This window comes from Perognathus longimembris, chromosome 3 (genome assembly GCF_023159225.1).
Source record: "Perognathus longimembris pacificus isolate PPM17 chromosome 3, ASM2315922v1, whole genome shotgun sequence".
NCBI classification, from domain to species: Eukaryota; Metazoa; Chordata; class Mammalia; order Rodentia; family Heteromyidae; genus Perognathus; species Perognathus longimembris.
In genome coordinates, this window is record NC_063163.1 from 74554195 (window position 1) to 74577504 (window position 23310).

The 23310-nt window shown below is 43.1% G+C and overlaps 1 pseudogene; it reads right to left on the reverse strand.

Moving 5' to 3' along the window:
* Positions 1 to 15676: 15676 nt before the first annotated feature.
* On the reverse strand, positions 15677 to 17677 carry LOC125347699 (annotated as a pseudogene).
* Between the last annotated feature and the right edge of the window lie 5633 nt (positions 17678 to 23310).

Below are 23310 nucleotides of genomic sequence, written 5' to 3' on the forward strand. Positions count from 1 at the left end.
AACACATGTGGGTTTGTTTGCCAGTGTGATGATTTCATGTCCTTGGGATGTATTCCAACATGGATAGCATGGCAATTCGCATTTTAGGTTGCAAGTACCTCCATGCTCATGAGTAGGCAGAATCAATATAGTAAAAATGGCCATATTGCCCAAAATGTTATACAAATTCAATGCAATCCTCATCAAAATCCCAACTTCATTTTTCACTGAAATAGAGAAAACAACCCATAAATTCATATGGAACAGAAAAGACCTAGAATAGCCAAAGCATTTCTAGGCAAAAGAAGCAGCGCAGGAGGAATCACAGTGCCAGACTTCAAGCTCTATTATAGAGCCATCATAACAAAAACAGCCTGGTACTGGCATAAAAACAGACCTGAAGAACAATGGAATAAGATAGAAGACCCAGAAATAAAGCTGCATTCTTACAGTCAGTTGATATTTGACAAAGGAGCTAAAGACATAAAATGGAAAAAATATAGCCTCTTCAACTACTGGCGCTGGGAAAACTGGGCAGCTACATGTAGAAAACTCAAAGTGGACCCTAGCCTATCACCATGCACCAAGATCAACTCAAAATGGATCAAGGACCTCAACATCAGACCTCAATCCTTGAAACTGCTGAAGGACAGAATAGGAGAGACAGAACTTATAGGCACAGAAAGGAACTTCCTGAATATAGTCCCAGGGTACAACAGATAGAGGGGAGAGACTCCACAAATGGGAATACTACAAAATAAAAAGTTTCTGCACAGCTAAAGACATAGCCACTAAACTAGAAAGACAGCCAACCATATGGAAAAGGATCTTCACCAGCATAGCAACAGACCAAGGCCTAATATCCATCAAAACTCAAAAAACTAACCCCCTCCAAAACCAGTAAACCAATTACTAAATGGGCAAAGGAGCTAAAGAGAGACTTCACAGGAGATGAAATAAAAATGGCAAAAATATATATGAGGAAATGTTCAACATCCCTGGCAGTTAAGGAAATGCAAATAAAAACAACCCTGAGATACCACCTCACTCCAGTTAGAATGGTCTATACTCTGAACTCAGGCAACAACAAATGCTGGAGGGGATGCAAGGAAATAAGAGGCCTTCTCCACTGTTGGTGGGAGTGTAAACTAGTACAACCACTTTGGAGAACAGAATGGAGGTTTTTCAAAAAGCTCAGCATAGACATACCCTATGACCCAGCCATACCACTCTAAGCATCTCTCCTGAACAACAGGTCTCAGGATACCATAAAGACATCTGCACACCCATGTTTATCACTGCACAATTCACAATAGCTAAAATATGCAAACAACCCAGATGCCCCACTACAGATGAATGGATCAAAAAATGTGGTACCTGTACACAATGGAATACTACATAGCGATTAGAAATGATAAAACATTGGTATTTGCAGGGACATGGTCAGAGCTTGAACAAACAATGTTGAGCAGGACAAGCCTAGAACACAGAGAACCAAGGGGCATGGTCTCCTTGATATATGACTGTTGGGGTAGGGGCAACAGTAGAGACCAGATCTGCAAAATAACAAACTTCTTTTCAAATGATATTTCCACATGTTTGGGTCAGCAACTTTACATTATGTATCTACAACCAAAAAAACAAAAATAAAACCAAACAACTACTAAACACACATAAAAAGGTCTAGGATAGACCAATTAGTGGCTCTCAATAGCACAACAGCTATGTATACATGGTTAAAGAAGATGAGGATAAGCCAAACGATCTCCAAGAGAAGGACACAGGAAAATTCTATTGTCATTACGTTGAATGTCCGAGGTGAATTTCTTTTGGCATACCCCATGTGGTTACTGTATATGATTTTGGTACACTGGATATTGTATATATGCCTACCTGAACTAGGAAGGGAAAGAAAAATGATGGTGTAACAGAAATGACAAGAAATGTATTCACTACCTTATTATGTAACTGTACTCCCTTTGTACATCACCTTGTCAATAAAATTTAATTTTAAAAAAGAGGTAGAGATCAGTAGGATTTAGCAAGGTTCAAGGCCAGTGCTTCCCCCCGACAAAAAAATCACAAGATATTATCTCAACCAATAAACACTTGGTGCATACCTTTTTACTGGTGATTAGAGAAGTAAAAATGGAAGGATCATGGTTCAGGTCATCCCTGATGTAAATAAGAGACACTCAAATAATGAATGAGCCAAGAGGGATGGGGATGGACATGGGAGCTTGGCACACACAAGGCTTTGAACTCAAACCCCAATAGTGCAGAGAGAGAGAGAGAGAGAGAGAGAGAGAGAGAGAGAGAGAGAGAGAGAGAGAGAGAGAGAGAGAGAGAGAGAGGTTTAAGCAGAGAATTTTTAAAGCTTATTTGAAGTTTTTTTTTTAATGAAATGGCTAAACTGGATGATGCACCAATCCCAGTGAAACAGTGCTGGCAGAGATTTAAATATTCAAATTGTCTTGGTTGTAAATGTGATGTGTTTAAATGGTGCATTTGATTGACTTTCTTTATCGTCACCCTCTGGCTTTGTCTAGTCAGGTCCGCTGACCTCAATGTTAAATTCCATTTAATGAAATGTTGACTTGTTTTAGAATGAGGCTGTTGGACCAGAAGATACAAAAAAACAGGTATCCGGTCTAGCCTGTTGTGTTGTTGACTGCTCCTATCCTTTGCAATCAGGAAGGGAACTCATACAGGAAACAAACCTCTTCCTACTTCCTCTCCATAACTTGCTCTTGGATTAGCTAATTAGTTATATAGAAAGTGAGACAATAAACTTTTGCCCTGGGACACTTCCCTTAGACACATCCTTTACTCCCTTGCACAAATCAAAAGTGCATAATGGCCCCTAAGCTATATTGAAAAGGATCTTACAGCTATGGCCAGGGCACATTAACACCAATTAGAAATGTGAAAGATTTTTCAAAAGGCAGAAACAATCACTTGAGTGTCTTACCTAGGAGTGATCTCTTTTATTATCTTCAAGCTGGTTTACAATTTCATGAATTCTAGAGAACTGATCATCGAGGAATGTTTTCTTGTCCTTCAAAAGGAAATCAACTTGTGTGTTTTGGAATTTGCCAGGCTAGATTTACCTCCCCTGGTGTGGGGATGTTAAGCTTTACTCCCTGCGGGTGGCCAAGGTGGAGCAAAGGGACATGGGCAAGCCTAAAGTGCACATGGCCAAACAAGATCCCTTTTTCCTCCCTCCTTACCCACCAAGGAAGTCAGGCACAGACGGATCTCAGAGACGCTTTGGAGAGAAATCTGATTTAATAGGGAGGGGCTTACAGTAATATAGTGATGATGACAAGGATTGAGCATGAGCTGGCGATAGGCTGGCGAGCTTGTCCATCCAAGAGCAGCTCCCAAGGACCTCCCTCATGGGCTAATGTCACTTCCCATAGTACCGCCCTCTGGGCAAAGCCAAGGGAGCACATGGGCTCGCTGGCACAAGGTGGGGGATGGTCTCAAAGCTATCCCTTCTGGTTTTGGACCCAGAAGGAGATAGGTGTGGCTCACTTCCACACTGCTCCAGGGCTGGGGGAAGGGAGGAGTCTTGGGAGCGCTCTCCTTGCCCTTCCCCCCTTAAGGCCAAGATGAATTCCCAACATCTGCCCCTTTTATTTTTTTCCTTCTAAACAGCAGGAGGCGCCTTACTTCAGGGTGCACCATGTCTTAGGTGCCCCCCATGGGGGATCTTACCTGTCTTTGGCTAACGCACTAGCACTTCAGGCCAACCTGCCTGCCGGGCCGGCTAGCCTGATGAGAGGACTCAGGGAGAGTGGGAGTGGCATTTGAAAGAAAGCCCTGTTAATTTTCTCTCATGCCAGCAGACCTCAGTGAGCAGCTGATCCTAATGGGTGTGTGACCAACCTCATGGGGTTCCTAAATGTCTAAAGGCCAAAGGCCACTTGTTGTCTGGACAGCTCTGGCTTTTTGCTCACAATATAAGAGACCAATTTGTCTAGTACAGGGCAATGCAAACATAATGCAAATGGAAACATCAAGCAGACATGAGCATAAGCAATCGTAACACAAGGCAAATGCAACATGAGCAACTGTAACACATCAGCAATTATAACACAGGCACAATGCAATGGAGGGTCTCTTATCTGGCTCAGTCCATAGGAGATAGAGGAGTCCTGGTCCATTTTGGTGTCACTCAAGGTAGTGCAGATGGCTCTCCCTTTCCTCAATGGTGAGGTAGAGGCAGGTTCAGGTCCTGGCGATTTGGCAGCCAGGGTGCTGGTAACTTAATGATTGAGGTTAGTAGACACGTTATAGAAAACATTGCAGCAAGGTACCAATCCCTTGCTTATTGTAAACATTTATCATAAAACATTAAGGTGTCCAAACCCTTTAGCTCCTATTTTCCTCCAATGGGGGCCCCTAGGATAAGCAGCAAAGGGGAGGGCAAAGGAAGGAACAACAGAGTACAAAATTTCCCTTTAGTTCTTGTGCAACGCCGTGGGCCATGCTGCCACAGCAAACATTGCACCAAAAGGCGCCAGGCAAGGTCCGGGGAAGAAACAGGGCCAACACTGGGTCCATCACTGGTACAGGCAGACTTTCCCATTTCTCCATGGAAAAATCCACCATGGTCTTTGTTTTCCTGAAGAGAAAACAAGGAGAGACATCCCTCAAGGACAGGTGCCCTTGGGTGGTCATTCAGATGAACAATATTTTAAGTCTCTAGCTGGTATCCAGATTGGATTCAGTTCCCCAGTTGGGAAAACGCATACGAAGCCCCTTCCCGCACTGATAAGTGGGTCCAGGCCTATCCATGCTCCTGTAAGGGGGTCCTTCCAACGACTTCCACCTTTAAGTAAGGTATTTGGCTTGACCAATGTCTCTGGAAAGCCGACAGAGGTTTGTCCTTAGAGAAATTTAAAATATTCAGTGTAAACATTGCTGTCCTCAGCTGGTCATGGGGGCTTCCCCCGCCTTTTTGTTTTAATAATTGATCCTTCAGGGTCTTATTATGCATCTCAATTATGGCCTGACCCTTTGGGTTGTATGGTATTCCAGTGGTATGCTTAATATTCCACATTTGGAAAAAGGCCTGTAAAGGCTTGCTGATGAAACAAGGTCCATTATCTGTCTTTACCTGTAATGGGATACCTAGGATAGCAAAACATTGTAGGAAGTGGCTCTCAGCATGCCATGCTCTTTCCCCTGAATGTGCCGTGGCCCAGAACGCATGTGAATGAGTATCTATGGACATAAATATATATTTCAACCTTCCAAAAGGAGCGTAGTGGGTTACATCAGTTTGCCAGATAACATTAGGCTTTTGGCCTCTGGGGTTGACCCCCGGAGATTGTAGAGGAGGGACTTGCAGAAAGGGCATACATGACTTGCAAGTCCTAATAATCTTTTTAAAGTCTTTTATAGGAATTGAAGGAAATCTCTGATGCAACCCTCTCCAGTTTAAGTGTGTACGCTCATGGAGTCCTTGGGCCATTTGAAGGTTTTGAGGTTGTACAATAATCATAGCTACAATAGTCCCATTAGTGGCCAGCTGGTTGGCCATATGATTACCTTGTGTCAGGTCCCCAGGAAGTCCTTGGTGTCCATGAAGGTGCTGTAAGAATATAGGCTCACCTCCTAGGAAGGTGACCATGCATTGGATCAGGAAGTTGAAAACTCAGGACTGAGGAATAATCAGTACATCTATATGGTTGATAAGGTGAGCATTCTCACGCTGGAGTTCAACGAAAGAACAGTTAGACTACAAGGTGGATGGCTCAACCATAGGAACTGTGATTGGGGAAGATAAGTCACTGTGACCTTGAGTTGAAGGTTGAATAAATGGAGAAGCTTATTAGGGCTCAGCTGATAAACAACCAGGCAGCAGAAGCCAGGTGTTCAGTCTTTCTCCAAAGCAGCCTCCCATGCAGCAGTAAAAGACTTCTCCCCAAAACTCTTGAACCCTCTTTAGTATCTGAGGTTTCACAAATGAGATCTCAAATGTTAATGCTATCTACTTCAAGAATAATGTTGCCAGAGACCATAAAAGCAAGCTCTCAGTAAGATGAGATGCAACATTATTTCATCCCTTTTCCCTCTTCCCTTTATACTACATCCTATACTTAGATTCCAATGTATAGATTCTGTTGCAATTGTTACCTGCGTTATTAAACAGAAAAATGCTGGACAACATATTCATTTATACTTGAAGTGCATGCCTCTGGTGAATAAGTGACTTTGCTCTCAATAAGTCCCAGAATTCATAGTCTAGATCACAAACATCCAGAAAGAATTGGGAACTGTATTGCACCTCTTTTCTTCTATGTCTAGAAAACAACACACAAACAGCTAAGTCCTCTAACTAACTGGTGGTCATAAACTAAGTCAATGCTTTGCTCTAAATCCAGTCATCCTATCCACCTTTCCAAGTATTCTAGAATGAGTTGTTTGCTTTTTTTTTTTTTTTCTCTTGCGAGACTTAAGGCATAGTGGCCTGGAACTGAAGCAGAATGGTGATGGGTGATGACAGAATGAGAACAAATGTTTCCATTGTGAGACCAGAGGAGAAAAAATGAGTTTGACTCACAAAAACAACACAATCAAGGGCCACAGCCAAGACCATAATGTGCCAACACTGAATCGTCAACAGTGTGAGTGCTTTCTCTCTTGACCTCACACTCTCAAAGTGGAACAGTTTTCTAAAATTGTTGCCAACCAAAGAAAACTATTTTAAGCGACTTTTGTTCATGTTTTTTTTTGAATTTATGAATACTTTGGGAAGTAAATAAACAATTCTTTAGTGTGGGGACAGATTGTGTGGGAGGTTAGGCAGAATATCAAAGTAACCCAATGAGGGAATGAAGCTGCTTATGGATTAAAAGTGTTCCTTGCAAAAAAAAAAAAAAAAAAAAAGAATATAGGCTCAGCCCTCTCTTTTAACAGAGACCTGACTTGGATCATCAGAGGGGTGTTTGGGTTTTCATCTAATTTAATATATGAGGACACCAGGTTTGGTAGCAAATTAACCACATACAAACTGTCAGAAAACAGGTTCATCGGCTGTTTGACATGGGTCAGTGCCAGGGCGACTGCGTACAGTTCCTTAAACTGTGCAGATCCAGTAACTGCCTCAAAGTAATGGGTGTTTCCTTTCCCATCGGCAGGAGGGGAGGCAAAGCGTACCACCACGGCAGACCCCGCTCTTCCCTCATCTGTAAAAACATTGGCAGCCTTGACAAGAGGCCTGGTATAGAAAAGTACAGGAGGGGTCCATTGTAGCCTGGAAAATGAGGTCACCCACCTCGAGGTGCCATAATGGCAATCTACCTTTCCCATAAAACCCTCCAGGGCACTGGACACCCCGTTCATTATTCCTTCTGACCCATTCAAAATCTGACAGCCGGTAAGGAATGGTTAGCACATCACGATCTTGCCCATAATGTCTCAGGGAAGTATCCCTGTCCTTGATTATCAAGTCAGCTAGCTGGTCTAGCTGGGAATAAACCCTGGGAGCTCCTCCCACTGATGCGTGCATCCATTGAAGAGGCTCGCCTGACTGGGTAATAGCAGCTGAGGAAAGCTCAGACCCGGGGAGGATCTAAAAGCAAAGTGGGCGCTCAGGCTTGTAGTGGGCCAACTGTGCCATATTTAGGGACATTTGGATTTTCTGGAAGGCTGTTTGAAGTGATGGAATTATTGTATAACATCAGTGGGCGCTTTGCCATTCAAAGAGTCATGGAGCGGAAGCAGCTCCTCTGTAGGCAGGTGAAGCCAGGGTCTTAACCAGTTAATCTCACCCAACAGTCTTTGCATCTCCACCAGAGTATAAGATGACTGGAAGGATAACGGGTTTAAGGGGGCACACAGAGTCTAGTTTAAGTTCTGCCCCCAAGATCTTAAAGGGGTATACTTTCTGAATCATGTCACTGGCTATATGCAGTCCTCCTCTTTGTAGGAGTGTTTGTAGCTTGCTATAGGCAGCGTCTAGCACTTGGACATCTGCTGCTCCAATAATGATGTCATCCATATAGACATATAAAATAATATCTGACTGGCTCCTAAGAGGTTGAAGAACTTGTGACACATAATGTTGGCAGAAGGCAGGACTATTAGCCATGCCCTGAGGTAAGACTACCCACTCATACCTCTGGCCTGGCCCCTGGTAGTTAACTGAGGGCACGGAGAAAGCAAACTTTTCACAGTCCTGGGGGTCAAGGGGAATGGAAAAGAAACAGTCCTTGATGTCAATTGTAATGAAATTCCTATCCCAAGGAATGGAGGGGATCCATGGCAGCCGCCGTAAAGGGGTGCTGGCGGGGATTATCCACTCATTAATTTTTCTTAGGTCCTATACCATCCTCCATTTACCTGAGGCCTTTTGTACAACAAATACAGGGCTGTTCCAAGGGCTCAGCAAAAGTCTAATATGCCCTAGGGACAGTTGTTCTGATATTATTTCCTTTAATCTTTCTAGTTTGTTTGAGGGAAGTGGACATTGTTCCACCCACACCGGGGGACCCGGAGGCCATTGAATGGCAGGGACGGTAGGAACAGTGGCCCTTAGAACTGGGGGTGAGGACCTGTAGAAGAAACAGGAGCCTCCAGCCCTGAGGCCTCAGAAGGAAGCAGTCTCTGATAGTCACTAGGGCCACCTGACAGGCCCTGGCCTGTGATGATCGAGGCCTCAACTTTTTCCAAGATATCCCATCCTAGCAGGTTATCTGGTAAGCCTGTCATTATCAGGGGACACACTATTCCCTTACCACTGTTCATATCATCCCAGGGAAGCCAGTCCCTGGTTGTCTCACTCTAAGCTATGCCTCCCACCCCCGAGGTCTGGGGTCCGGGGATTAAGTCCCACCACGGAGGCACCCCCTCCTTCTTTAATATAGTCCAATCGGCTCCTGTATCAATTAAGACTCGGAACCTCTTTCCAGATATAATAATTTCTTTCTATCTTTGGCCTCATTTCAGGGACTACTGGGACTGCCCAGAGGGCCTCAGGCTGGTCATTAGGCCCGTTACTGGACTGATCACTGGACTGATAGCCTCCTTTGGGTGATGGGGCTGGAGGGCGCCCCACTACTAGTTTAAAGGCCTCCCCTTAGCATCAAATCTGGACTTACAATCCTTTTGTCAATGAAATCCCTTTTTGCAGCGGGGGAAGGTTTTGTGGGTAGCTCCTTGGCCCAGCCAGAGGGCTGTCCTCTCAAGGCACCAGATCTTACAAGACCAGAAAGACACTCCCTCTTGAAGTGGCCCCCACCACCATATTGGTAACAGCGCTCCCTGCTTACCTGACCGGTGGGGGCAGGGGCAGGCTCCTAAGTAAGCAGAGTGGTCAGCGGCTGTGCCGGGCGGGCTCATGCGCTGATGCCCCAACAAGCGTAAATCCAGCTGTCCACAGATCTCTCCTTTACTCCTGCACAAGCCAATCTGCACTCTGATGTCATCCCTTCCCACACCAGGGTCCTTAGAAATTGATTTACCTGGGACCCAGGAAACTGTCAGTGGAGATTGTCCCTCACTCGGCCAACGAAGGCAGCAAGACTCTCATTGGTCCCTTGGGTAGCTTTTACTGCCGGGGTCTCTAGGGACCCCTCTCCCAAGCCACGCCATGTGGCCAGTCCCACAGCCTGTATCTGCTCCCAGTAGGGGGCAGGGAAGGCAGCCCGTTGCGGCGGGTGGATCCAAACAGCATGCCAAAGGTTATGGGGATTGGCGGATCGGAAGCCTGATTTCTCTCCGTCTGAGCATAGCACTCATATCTGAAAAGGGAACACCACTCCTCATACATTATTCTATCAAGCAGTGACCGGGCCAGGCTTCTCCACTCCTGAGCAGTAGAAAACTGGTGGGCCACGCCCTCGAGTAGGCTCTCCCCCCAGCAGGTGTTCGGTCCCCCTCCCTTGAGGACTATTCTCCTGAATTCTCTAAAATCTAGTATCTCTTGGGGCCGCCACGAGGCTGAGGTGGCTACCAGGTTGAGATTTGCTGAGTCATCTGCACTCGGTGAATGCGCGCTGCTGCAGCCACTGGGCTGCTGCTACTGCTCAGTGGGGCTCCTTAGATCTGCATATGTATAGAGCCAGCCGGGCGTACGGTGGGGGAGGGGTAGCGAGACGGCAGGGGCCGCTGCGCACATTGTTCTCCTGCCACGTGTCTTGGGGCAGCGGCCTCCCGCGGCACCTGCCGCAGCCTTGGGCCCCACATCCCCGGAACCCAGCATGCGGAGCCGCTGCCGCTCACAAGTCGGGGCTTTAAAAGTCCCCAGCGGGGGAACCCCGGACCAGATTGCTGCCGCCGCCCTGCCTGGCGCCAGGAGACACACAAAGCTGCGCACTGCCCAGGGCTCACGTTAGCGCCCATTCCCACGTTTTGAAGGATGAACCTGAGTATTTTAAGAGGCGAATTATTCCACCTACTCTGGTGCTGTCCCATCTTCTTTGCTGACCTGATGAGAGAACCACGTGTCCCGGAGACTCTGCTCCAATTCCTTTAGGGCTTGCCGGTAGCTGCAGGACTCCCCCCCACGGGTTCAAGCCCCATGTTCGGGCCGCCAATTGCCGGGCTAGATTTACCTCCCCTGGTGTGGGGATGCTCAGCTTACTCCCTTATCAGTGCTCCCCTTTTCACCCTCTCCCCTGGGCGCCCGACCAGCAGGCGGCCAAGGTGGAGCGAAGGGACACGGGCAAGCCTAAAGTGCACATGGCCGAATAAGATCCCCTTTTCCTCCCTCCTTACCCACCAAGAAAGCCAGGCACAGACGGATCTCGGAGACGCTTCAGAGAGAAATCTGATTTAATTGGGAGGGGCTTACAGTAATATAATGATGATGATGAGGATTGAGCATGAGCTGGCAATAGGCTGGCGAGCTTGTGCATCCAAGAGCAGCTCCCAAGGACCTCCCTCATGGGCTAATGTCACTTCCCATAGTACCGCCCTCTGGGCAAAGCCAAGGGAGCACATGGGCTCGCTGGCGCAAGGTGGGGGATGGTCTCAAAGCTATCCCTTCTGGTTCCGGACCCAGAAGGAGATAGGTGTGGCTCACTTCCACACTGCCCCAGGGCTGGGGGAAGGGAGGCGTCTTGGGAGCGCTCTCCTTGCCCTTCCCCACTTAAGGCCAAGACAAATCCCCAACAGGAATGCAACTGAATATTGCTCTGTGGCTATTCATCACTTTTTTCTTATCTATTACTTTTAGCACTTCTGATGGCATATATGTCTGCTTTGAATTCTGATTTTAACTTCTTATAACAGCCCCCCTGGCTTTCTCATTAAAAAACGAACACACACACACACAAAAATCCTTTGACCTTTTAAAAAAACAAAAAACAAGCCACCCAGGTAATGGGGCAATGGGCTGTGCCTAGAGCCCTAGGTTTCAGAGTTCTTCAAATGCAACTGAAAGCTACAGTGTATGTGTTAAAGCAGAGGTTAGTAAAAGGCTTTAAAAATCAAGAATGGATTTCTAGATATGAAAATTGGAAGGGAAATTGTCCTAAATGGTTGTTTCAAATTGGACAAAGGAAAAATTATGGCTACCAAAACGAATGTTTAATTACTACTCCAGTTTGCTTTGCAGGTTTTCTTTTAAAATTTCAGACAAGTCCATAGAAAAGGACTGATGATTCTTACAAGTTTGTCAGATATAACTTTGGACCTTAAAAAGTTCTACGTAAAACCATGCTTAAAAACTACTTCTGTGCCTTTTTGCTTATAATTGGAGTAATGTGGACTTATGTGCAGACTCATGATCTGAAATCTGTGGTTCAAGGTCAGCCCAGGCAGAGAAAGGTCCCTGTGAGAATCTGTCTCTAATGAGTCAGCAGAGTGCTGGGAAACAGAGTTGCTTTGAGGCTCAAACTGTCAGAGTGCTAGCCTTGAATTGGAGAGCTGAGGGACAGCGCTCTGACCCTGAGTTCAAGTACAGTGAGTGACCTAGGGAAATGCCAAAGTTGAATTTATCCCAGCATGGAAGTCACTCCTGGGACAAAAATGATGGAGCATCCAGAGGTAGTAAACCACTTCTTGGATGGCAGAGATGGTGTCAGATCCTAGATTCACCTGTGTTTGGCTCTTTAAAAGTTAATCAGAACTGGGAGGTCATTGGAGAACAGTTTGTAAGCATGCCTTTCTAATGCCCATGTCTGTCTACTGAGTAATTGGGTATGACCTTGCCAGTCATCTGTAGTAGCAGAAAGTAAAAAAAACTAAGGCTGTCAAATGGGGGAATAGTTTAACGTCCCAACACACTGCATCTGGTCAAAGCTCTAACTGGCAGTGAATTTTGAAATGGCACATATGTTCAGGAAAAGAGCTTGGGGACATGATATTGTATCCTTATTGAGATCTATCTAAGGACTGCAAAGGTAATGTAGGCATTGTTGGGTCATCAGAGATCAGTTTCCCCAGCCAGTCAGGAAAATGCATTTGCAGCCCCAAGTACTAAAAAGGCTACAATGCTGTAGCACAAGAAGAGGTCTGTGCAGTTGTTAAAAGTTTACTGTTGCATGTGGTTTCAAGTTTGGAGTAAAACTCCTAATGGACATCTGATCCTGGCAGCCCCTTGGTCTAGTAGGCTAAGATTATAGGTTTCTGGCTAAGTAGAGTCAGCTGTAAGGGCTAATCTGAGAACCTGAGTAACTAAATGTAAGTGTTAGTGTCAAAATTATAACAGTGATGACTCCCCCCACCCATGAGACTAGTTTCTTATAGTTTGACATTTAAAAATATAGGGAGCCCTTGTTCCCCTCTGTACCTAGGTAGCAACCATGGTAACAGACAGTAAAAATACGATCATAGTCATAGACTATAGAATAACCATAATAGTAGTAGAAATGCCATGGTAACTGTTGGGTTGGCTTACTTATGATTGAGTCCTGGATTGTTTTAGCCCACTCAAGCTTGCTTAGTGGTAATGGGAAAACATGGTGGCAATTGTAAAAATAAAGTTGGTACTAGGTCATCCTGACCACAAAATTCTGCTTCTGTAAATGGCTTGCTTAACCCATTTGTGACTTGCTCTACCCCCTGCATTAGCCCCCTGCATCATTTCTATATGACTACCTGTTGTCAGTTCCTGATATCGAGGCCAGTTCCCATTATCAAATCTGAAAGGGTAGATAGCCAATAGAAATAAGACAAGACTTGCTTGCTAAATGCCATGCAATCAAGTATCTGCCAAGTTGGAAATACTTTGCCCTGTTGTAATCACAAAAAACCCTGCCTATCTGAGGGTCGGGGCTCTCAATCTAGATCTGCTGTGTTGTTGATGGTTGAGAGTCCAGGCTCGAGCTTGCAATAAAGATTCTGGTGCATTTGCATCGGAATCTGCTCCTTGGTGGTTTGGGGCCCTGAAATCTAGGCATAACACAGTTCCCCTGAGCTACAGCCTGAAAGTTACAGATGATGGTTTTTGCCTTAATAAATTCCCTGCAAGTAAGTCTCGGAGCTACTCATTCTCAAGATGAGTTAGCCCCAGCAGGTCATTTTCACTTAATAACAAACCTTGGTCTAAAACAAAGCTTTGTCTGGCTTGGTTCCAGGGGTCGTTCAATTTCAAACTTAGTCACAGACAACCGGACACCTGGCCAGGTATTGGGGGTTGTTTCACAGGCATCCTGGAGCCTGCCGGAAGATGAGGGGCTGCCCACCCAGATCCAAGGCCTAGACGTGAGACAAGCCATTCATTAAATTACAGAGGCCTGGTCAATTGATAGGCCCAGGAGGGCCCTGCTTTGGGAAGTATGTAGATACATTTTGTCATTTAGCCCCAGGGAGCCCTGCTCCCAGTGCTGTGTTTCTGTATAATGCTTTGCTGAGGGTTGGTCTACACCCATCCTGTGACCTTTTCCTTAAAAGCTTAGTACAAGCCCTCTTCTGGAATGCAGGTTTTTGTATTTGGCCCACCTTCAGACCACTAATATCCCAATAAAGACTCCCAAATACAAACTTTCAAGATGTGGCTGCTCTGTTTTCTCAACTACTTGGATATCTGATTTAAGGTATATCTTACCACACAACAAAGATTAACACATTAATGTAAAGTCAGCTTCTCATTCTGTATGTGCACATATAAAATAATTGTTATGCACGCTTAGTTTGTCAATAACATAAAACTAAGTATGAAGTGGGGAAATGAAGAGCCAGACTTTGAAGTCAGGCCCCACTTTACCATGCGAACCCCACTTTACCACATAAACCTGAGATAAGCAGGCCCTGTGAGCAAACCCAGGACAAGCTTATTAGGGCCCAGCCAGTCGAGAACTCTAACGACTGGGAATGCTTAACTCTAACTGCCCCTAGAATGCCTCAAGCCCTGAGCCAATCAGATTTGTACTTGTAATCTCGCTTGCTTAAACACCTGATTGCTGTAACTTTTTCTTTTGCCTTTATAAGCTCTGTGTAATCGCAGCTGGGGGCTGCCTCCTAACCTCCGCTGTGTCGGTGGGTAGGACAAGGCCCGGGCCTCGGCCCACTTGAATAAAGTCTTGCCTTGCTATTGCATTTCGGAATGTCTGAGTCTCAGTGGTCTTCTTGGTGGTAGTCTCGTGACTTGGCACAACAAGTAGTAACTAAATCAAAGTTCACTTAAATGTTTATTTATGTCAAGGTCCTTCAGATAAACATCTTTTAACTAAAAATGCTAATTTTTACTTTAAAACAAATTTGTTAAGACCTTTACCAAACAGGTCCTAAAGGGATATCCCAGCTAGGAAGCTAGAAAACCTCACCCTATCAAAATTTAATTTGTGCTCAATAGATCTTCAATATATGTTTAATATATGCTTACTGTATCTATTCTGCAAGTATATTAGTTGCCTTAAGTATAGAACTTCTGTGACAATTATACTCAGGCTCAACAGGAGCTGCAACTGCTACAACAACATAATCAAAATACCCACTATCAAAACAGTTAGGTCTTTTTACTTCTAAAATATACACACTGTATTTTCCCAAAAAAAGGAAAAATTGTTAAAAGCTCTCCTATTTCAAAAGACCTCCTATTTTTACTGACAGGAGCCAAAAGGGGAAGGCAAATTGTTCCAGTAATAACATCTGCACAGCACAGAGTAATTCAACTACTCTGGGATGAACCTACTTCTAATCTCACTTGAGTTCATTACCAGTTGCCTGGTCCGTTTTCTCAGGACAATAAGTTTGTTGATCATAAGTCCTCCCTCTACTATTAAAAGTGGCAATGCTTCTACTTATGCTAACACTAAATTACCACTTTTCCCAAATAAATGGCAAACTAAAATTATTACAGCAATCCCTTACAATCAACTAGGATAAGTAATATTGGAATGCAGCAATTTTACACTCAAGTTAGAATTAAATAACCAAAAAGGGGGATACGTGAGAATTATTGGACCCCCGAGAACATATAAGAGTGGCATTTTTTACCCTTAATTTTGAAATTTAAAAATTTCCATCTAATACTCTCTGAGATTTACCTCTTTACTCTCCTCCTACTCCTTCAACATACTTACTTTTGACTGTACCTTCACTCCTCCTTTTCCTTCCTCATTTCCTGTCTCAGACTCTCCTTGGCCTTCTCCAATGTGAAATTCTCTCCTTGAACATCACATTGACGTGACTTACAATTCCCAGCCCCTCAACTCTGCATTCCTCCATAAACTTTGGAGATCTGACAGTATTCCTAACCAGGACCTGTTATACATATTGGGGGCCATTTTTTCTTTTCTAGAGCTGGTTTAAATTCAAGTGAAGCCATTTTGTCTTTACCAGGCTGGTCTGCCTTGATATATCACTTTACACAATTCCTAGACTAATAAACACTCTAACAGTTCCCCCCAAACCAAAAGGTCACTCAGACAGCTTCTGAGACTAGACTTCTCCCACAATTGACGGGCATCCATGTTAAATGCCTTCAGCATAAGGCTTAGAAAGACAAAACTATAAAAACAGAAGACTGCCAAGTTGTTATTAGCACTCACTAACCTGGTTCTTTTTTTTTTTTTTTTTGTATTTTGTTTGGTAACATTCCTACCCCTATTTATGCAATCAAATACAGCTAAAACTAAAACTATTTTGCCAGACCATACTTGTTTAAAGATCTGAAATCTTCTCTTGTGTTGGTGTTTGGCTATAATAAATCATTATTTTACATGAGAAGTTTTATACCAGAGCTCTCAATTCATAGGCAAAAAACAAAACCTTGAACAATTACTTTTGAAATGGGAGGAAAAAAACTTTCAAGTATTGTGCTCATATATAATCTTTACAACTGGTAGCAATTCCTCTAAGGGAAAAAAAAACCTGTTTAATTATGTAAAATAAAGACCATATTTTCTTAACCAGATCCTGGACAGTTTCAACAGATGTTTAAATTTGTAGTCTATTTCATAATTCCAAACTATCTTTTTAAACAATGCATCATGAATTTTTCTTATAAACAATAAATCCAAAATCCTCAAATCCTTTCTCTAGTAGTTGCTGCCAATAAACTGGAACTTAATATCCCATGTCCAAGGATGACGTGCAAATGACATGCTTCTCGCTTCACCCTTATCATCTGAAGTCCATGGAAGTCTTATTTCCCTTTTGGATATAAATTTAGGAAGAGCTCAATATATCTATGCTTGACATGGGAGCGGTCCTTGAACATAGCCGCAACAGTGTCCTCGTGGGTATCAAAGTGCACATCTGCTTTTCCGGTGGCCTTCCCACTGGAGCTGTAATCCATGGTGATCCTCACAGGCTTCAGCGGAGCAAAAACATTTATAATGTCCTGGTTATTGGCTTGGAAAGGCAATCCTCTCATGTGGACAAAATGCATTGAAGGCGTAGTTCCAAAATCCACAGTCTCTGGAAGTTTTTCTGACTTCTCTTTAGGCGATTCCATCTCCTTCTCACTTTCAAAAGTGGTCATAGGTTGAATATCCTCATTTACTTCATGTTCTTCAAATACCATTTCTGGCTCAGTTATGTACTTAGTAGTAGGAGAATATGCCATTTTCTTTCCCTTATGAGAGCCAGCATGTGTTCGAACTTCATTCCTTCTGCTTGGAAAAATCTCTATGTATCGGTTGCCCATTTTTTCCCTGTGTTTCAAAAGAGCTCGGGAGGCCATTTCTGGTTCTTCAAACTGCACATAGGCTTCCCCTGTTTTTCTTCTCCCTCTATAGTCCATCACGAAAGTAATGTCTACTATATTCAGTCCTGCAAAGAAGTCTACAATGTCTTTCTCATTGCAACTATAAGGAAGTCCTCTCAAACGAACCACACCGTCATTTACTGCAGGCGATGATTTGACCTGCAGGTTCTTCATTAAGGCATCTACATCTTCATTATTTATCTCATAGACTTCCACATACCGCTGGCCCATGTACATCCAGTGCTTTTCTAAGGCTTTCTGCACATCCTGCTCTGACTCCATCTCAATTAAGGCATCCCTTCGTTTCCCATCTCTATTTAAGAGGAAATGTATTCCTTTCTCAATATTTCGGATTCTGCAGTCTGAGAAAAAGTTAAGTACATCTTCTACAGTGCACAACCAAGGCAATCCTTGCACTCAAATGAGATAAGCATCATCCACTTCCTCCGGTATCTTAGAGGATCTCAGTTTGTACTCAGGCAGTGGTGGAAGGTCTTCCCGGTAGGGAGTTTTGGACTCACTGCCAGACCCGATGGGGAGAGGGGCGACCAACACCAGGAGGCAACCCCAGGCCTGGATGGAGCCCATGGGCCCGTCCCTGCGCCCAATGGCAGGACACGGGGCTGCAGGGGCGCGGCACCAGAGGCCGAGGCCCGAGTGCGCACGGTGTATGATTTTTTTGATGACCTGTTGAAGTCGACTGGCCAGAATTTTCTTGAGAATTTTTGCATCAATGTTCATCAGGGAAATCGGTCTAAGTTCTCTTTCCATGATGAGTCCCTGCCTGGTTTTGGGATGAGGGTTATACTGGCTTCATAGAATGTGTCTGGTAGTGAACGTTCTCTTTCAATTTCATTGAAGAGTTTGAGAAATATTGGTGTGAGTTCTGTTTTGAAGGCCTTGTAGAATTCTGCTGTGAATCCGTCTAGACTTGGGCTTTACTTGGATGGGAGATCATTTATTGCCGTTTCCATTTCAATGCTGGATATGGGTCTGTTTAGAAGGTTTAAATCTTCATGGTTGAGTTTGGGGATATCAACTTTTGCTAGGAAATCATCCATTTCTTCCAAGTTCTCATATTTGTTGGCATAAAGGTTTACAAAATAGTCCCTTATTGTGTTCTGAATTTTGGTTATTTCTGTGGTGATGTTACCTGTTTCATCTCTGATCTTGTTTATTTGAGTGTGCTGCCTTCGTCTTTTGGTCAGGTTTGCTAGGGGTTTGTCTATCTTGTTGATTTTTTCAAAGAATCAACTCTTTGTTTTGTTGATTCTTTCGATGTTTTTTGTCCTCTAAATTATTTAATTCTTACTTGATTTTAATTATTTGCTTTCGTCTATTGACTTGGGGTTGGCTTGTTGTTCTCTTTCAAGGAGATTAAAGTGCTTCCTTAAGTTGAGTTGCTGTTTCTCCAGTTTGTTGGTGTATGTACTCAGAGATATAAATTTTCCTGAGTACTGCCTTTGCTATGTCCCAAAGGAGCTGGTACTTTGTGTACTCATCTTGGTTGAATTCCATAAACATTTGAATTTCTGTTTTAATATCTTCAGTGACCCACTGATGGTTCAGCAGTGTGTTGCTTAACCTCCAAGAATTGTAGGATTTTCTGTGGTGGCTGTATGAATTGAACTCTAATTTTATTCCATTGTGGTCTGAGAGAATGCAGGGAATGATTTCAATACTTCTGAATTTGTACAGATTTTCTTTGTGCCCTAAGATGTAATATATTCTGAAGAATGTTCCATGTGCTGCTGAAAAGAATGTGTATTCTGATGTTGCTGGATGGAATATTCTGTAGATGTCAGTTAAGTCTAGTTGGTCTATGCAATTGTTTACTTCTGTGGTTTCTTTGTTCATTTTTTGGCGTGTTGATCTGTCCAGAGGTGACAGTGGAGTGTTGACATCCCCAACTATCAATGTGTTTGGGTCTATGAGTGTTTTTAGTCAGTAGTGTTTGTTTGATGAAGTTGGGTGCTCCTGTATTTGGTGTGTAGATATTTAGGATGGTTATATCTTCCTGTAGGAGAGATCCCTTTGTTAGTATGTAGTAGCCTTCTTTGTCTTTTCTTAACTTTTTAAATTTGAAGTCAATTTTATCTGATACTAGGATTGCAACTCCAGCCTGCTTATGGGGGCCATTTGCTTGGTAGACTTGATTCCAGCCTTTCACTTTTAGAAAATATTTACTTTTGTTGGATAGATGTGTATCTTGGATGCAGCAGAAAGATGGATCTTGATTTTTTTTTTTTTTTTTTTTTTTTTTTGGCCAGGCCTAGGCCGTGAACTCAGGGCCTGAGCACTGTCCCTGGCTTCTTTCTTGCTCAAGGCTAGCACTCTGCCACTTGAGCCACAGCGCCACTTCTGGCCATTATCTGTATATGTTGTGCTGAGGAATCGAACCTATGGCCTCATGTATACAAGGCAAGCATTCTTGCCACTAGGCCATATTCCCAGCCCCATGGATCTTGATTTATTTTTAATATTTTTTTTATTATTAATTGAACATAAATTTTTTTTACAAGGTGTTGTGCAAAGAGGGTGCAGTTACATAGTAGGGCAGTGTGTACATTTCTTGTGATATCTTACAACCTGTTTTTCCATCCCTTGTCTAGGTCAGGTAGACACATATGCAATATGCAATGTATCAAGCACACATACAGTGTTCACAGACTTGGTCTCTACTGTCTCTCCGTCTCCCTTTGTTAACAGTCATATATCAGGGAGATCATGCCCCTTTGTTTTCTGTGTTCTAGGCTTGTCTCACTCAACATTATTTGTTCGAGTTCTGACCATTTCCCTGCGAATAACAATATTTCACCATTCCTAATCCCTATGTAGTATTCCATTGTGTATAAGTACCATATTTTTTGGATCCATTCGTCTGTGGAGGGGCATCTGGGTTGTTTCCATATTTTGGCTACTGTGAATTGTGCCGCGATAAACATGGAAGTACAAATGTCTTTTTGATATCTTGGGTTTTGCTGTTTAGGATAGATGCCTAAGAGTGGTATGGCTGGGTCATAGGGTAGGTCTATATTGAGTTTTTTGAGAAACCTCCATACTGTTCTCCAAAGTGGTTGTACTAATTTGCACTCCCACCAACAATGGAGAAGGGTTCCTCTTTCCCCACAGCCCCTCCAGCATTTGTTGTTTCCTGAGTTCAGAGTATAGGCCATTCTAACTGGGGTGAGGTGGTATCTCAGGGTTGTTTTTATTTGCATTTCCTTTACTAGCAGGGATGTTGAGCATTTCCTCATGTGTTTCTTTGCCATTTTTATATCTTCTCTTGTGAAGTCTCTCTTTAGCTCTTTTGCCCATTTCCTAATAGGTTTATTGGGCTTGGAGGGGTTTAGTTTTTTGAGTTGTCTGTAGATGACAGATATCAGGCCTTTGTCTGTTGCTGTGCTGGTAAATATCCTTTCCCATATGGTTGGCTGTCTTTCTATTTTGGTGGCTATGACCTTAGCTGTGCAGAAACTTTTTAATTTGTAGTAGTCCCATTTGTTGAGTTTTCCCCTATTTGTTGTGCCCCTGGGACTCTATTCAGGAAGTTCCTTCCTGTGCCTATAAGTGCTAGTGTCTTTCCTACTCTGTCCTTCAGTAGTTTCAAGGATTCAGGTCTGATGTTGAGGTCCTTGATCCATTTTGAGTTGATCTTGGTGCATGGTGATAGGCTTGGGTCTACTTTGCGTTTTCTGCATATGGCTGCCCAGTTCTCCCAGCACCAGTAGTTGAAGAGGCTATGTTTATTCCATTGTATGTCTTTAGCTCCTTTGTCGAATATCAGTTGGCTGTAAGAGTGCGGTTTTATTTCTGGGTCTTCAATTCTAATCCACTGGTCTTCCGATCTGTTTTTATACCAATGCCATGCTGTTTTTGTTATGATGGCCTTGTAGTAGAGCTTGAAGTCTGGTATGGTGATACCTCCTGCACTATTTTTTTTGCCTAGAAGTGCTTTGGCTATTCTAGGTTTTTTGCTGTTCCATATGAATTTATGGATTGGTTTCTCTATTTCAGTGAAGAATGTGGCTGGGATTTTGATAGGTATTGCATTGAATTTGTATAACAATTTGGGCAATATGGCCATTTTCACTATATTGATTCTGCCTACCCATGAGCATGGGAGGTCTTTCCATCTCCTTGTGTCTTCTTTGATTTCCCTTATTAGATTTTTGTAGTTTTCATTGAATAGGTCCGTCACGTCCTTGGTTAAGTTGATCCCTAGGTACTTTATTCTTTTTTTGGCTACTGTAAATGGAATTGTTTCCATAATTTCCTTTTCTGTTTGTCTATTGCTGGTGTACAGAAAAGCTGCTGACTTTTGTGGATTGATTTTGTATCCTGCTACTTTGCCAAATTGGTTTATTAGGTGTAGGAGTTTGGGGACTGAGTTTTTTGGGTCCTTCAGATATAAGATCATGTCGTCTGCGAATAGGGATAACTTGATTTCTTCCTTGCCGATGTGGATCCCTTTGATGTCCTCCTCTTGCCTTATTGCTATGGCTAGGGATTCCAGCACTATGTTGAACAGAAGTGGGGAGAGTGGCATCCTTGTCTTGTTCCTGAGTTTAGGGGGAATGATTTAAGTTTCTCTCCATTTAATATGATATTAGCAGTTGGTCTGTTGTATATGGCTTTTATTGTTTTGAGGAATGTTCCATCTATTCCTGTTCTCTCCAAAGCTTTTAATAGGTATGGATGTTGTATTTTGTCAAAGGCTTTTTGGGCATCGACTGAGATAACAATAATTCTTAATTTTAGATCTGTTTATGTGGTGAATTACGTTGATTGATTTACGGATGTTGAACCATCCTTGTGACTGAGGGATGAAGCCTACTTGGTCATGATGTATGATTTTCTTGATCAGTTTCTGGATCCTGTTAGCTAATATTTTATTGAGGAGCTTTGCGTCTGTGTTCATTAGTGATATTGGTCTGTAGTTCTCTTTTTTTGTTGGGTCTTTGCCTGGTTTGGGAATGAGTATGATATTAGCTTTGTAGAATGAGTTTGGGATTTCTCCCTCTGTTTCTATTTCGCGGAAGAGTTTGAGGAGTATTGGTATTAGCTCCTCACTAAAGGTTTTGTAGAATTCATTGGTGAATCCATCTGGGCCTGGGCTTTTCTTAGTAGGGAGGTTCTTGATTACCTCCTGTATCTCACCGTAAGTTATTGGTTTATTTAGTTGATTAATTTCTTCTTGGTTCAGTTTGGGCAGTTTGTACTTCTGTAAGAATTGATCCATTTCTGTAAAATTATTGTTTTTTTGCTGAGTAGAGGTTTTGGAAATAGCTCCTTATGATTGTTTGAATATCGTGTGTACTTGTAATTTTTCCAGTGGAGTCCCTGATTTTACGTATATGAGTCTCTTCTCTTCTTTTTTTTGTGAGTCTTGCAAGGGGTCTGTCAATTTTGTTTATTTTCTCAAAGAACCAGCTTTTAGTCTTATTTATTTGTTGAATGGTGTTTCTATTTTCAATCAGATTTATCTCTCCTTTAATCTTTGTGATCTCTCCCCTCCTAGTCGTTTTAGATTCTGTCATTTCTTGTTTTTCCAGTTGTTTTAGTTTCATCGTGAGGGTATTCACCTGTGCTGCTTCCATTCTTTTAATGTGGCTGCTGAGTGCAATGATCTTGCCCCTCAGTACTGCCTTAGCTGTGTCCCATAGGTTTCTTTGTGATGTGTTTTCTTTGTCATTGTGGCTTATGAATTCGTTGATTTCATCTTTAATTTGGTCTGTGGCCCAAGTGTTGGATAGCAGCATGGGGTTTAGCCTCCAAGAGTGTGTATAGTGTCTGTGGTTTCCTTTGTTGTTGAGGGTTACCTTTAATCCACTGTGATCAGATATAATACATGGGATGACGTCAATACTTTTGTATTTGCTGAGGTTCTTTGTGTGGGCTATGACGTGGTCTATTTTGGAATATGATCCATGGGCTGCTGAAAAGAAGGTGTATTGGGTCTCTGTAGGGTGAAAGGTTCTATATAGGTCTGTTAGATCCATTTGGGAAATGGTGTTATTTAGGTCCTCAGCTCCCTTACTAATCCTCTGAGTGTTGTATCTGTCTCTTGGAGAGAGAGTATTAAAGTCACCCACTATGATTGTGTTTGCGTCTATCTTGCTCTGTAATTCTGTGAGAATTTGCTTGACATACGTCGGGCCTCTTTTGTTCGGTGAGTATACATTTATCACCGTGATGTCTTGATTCTGGATTTTTCCTTG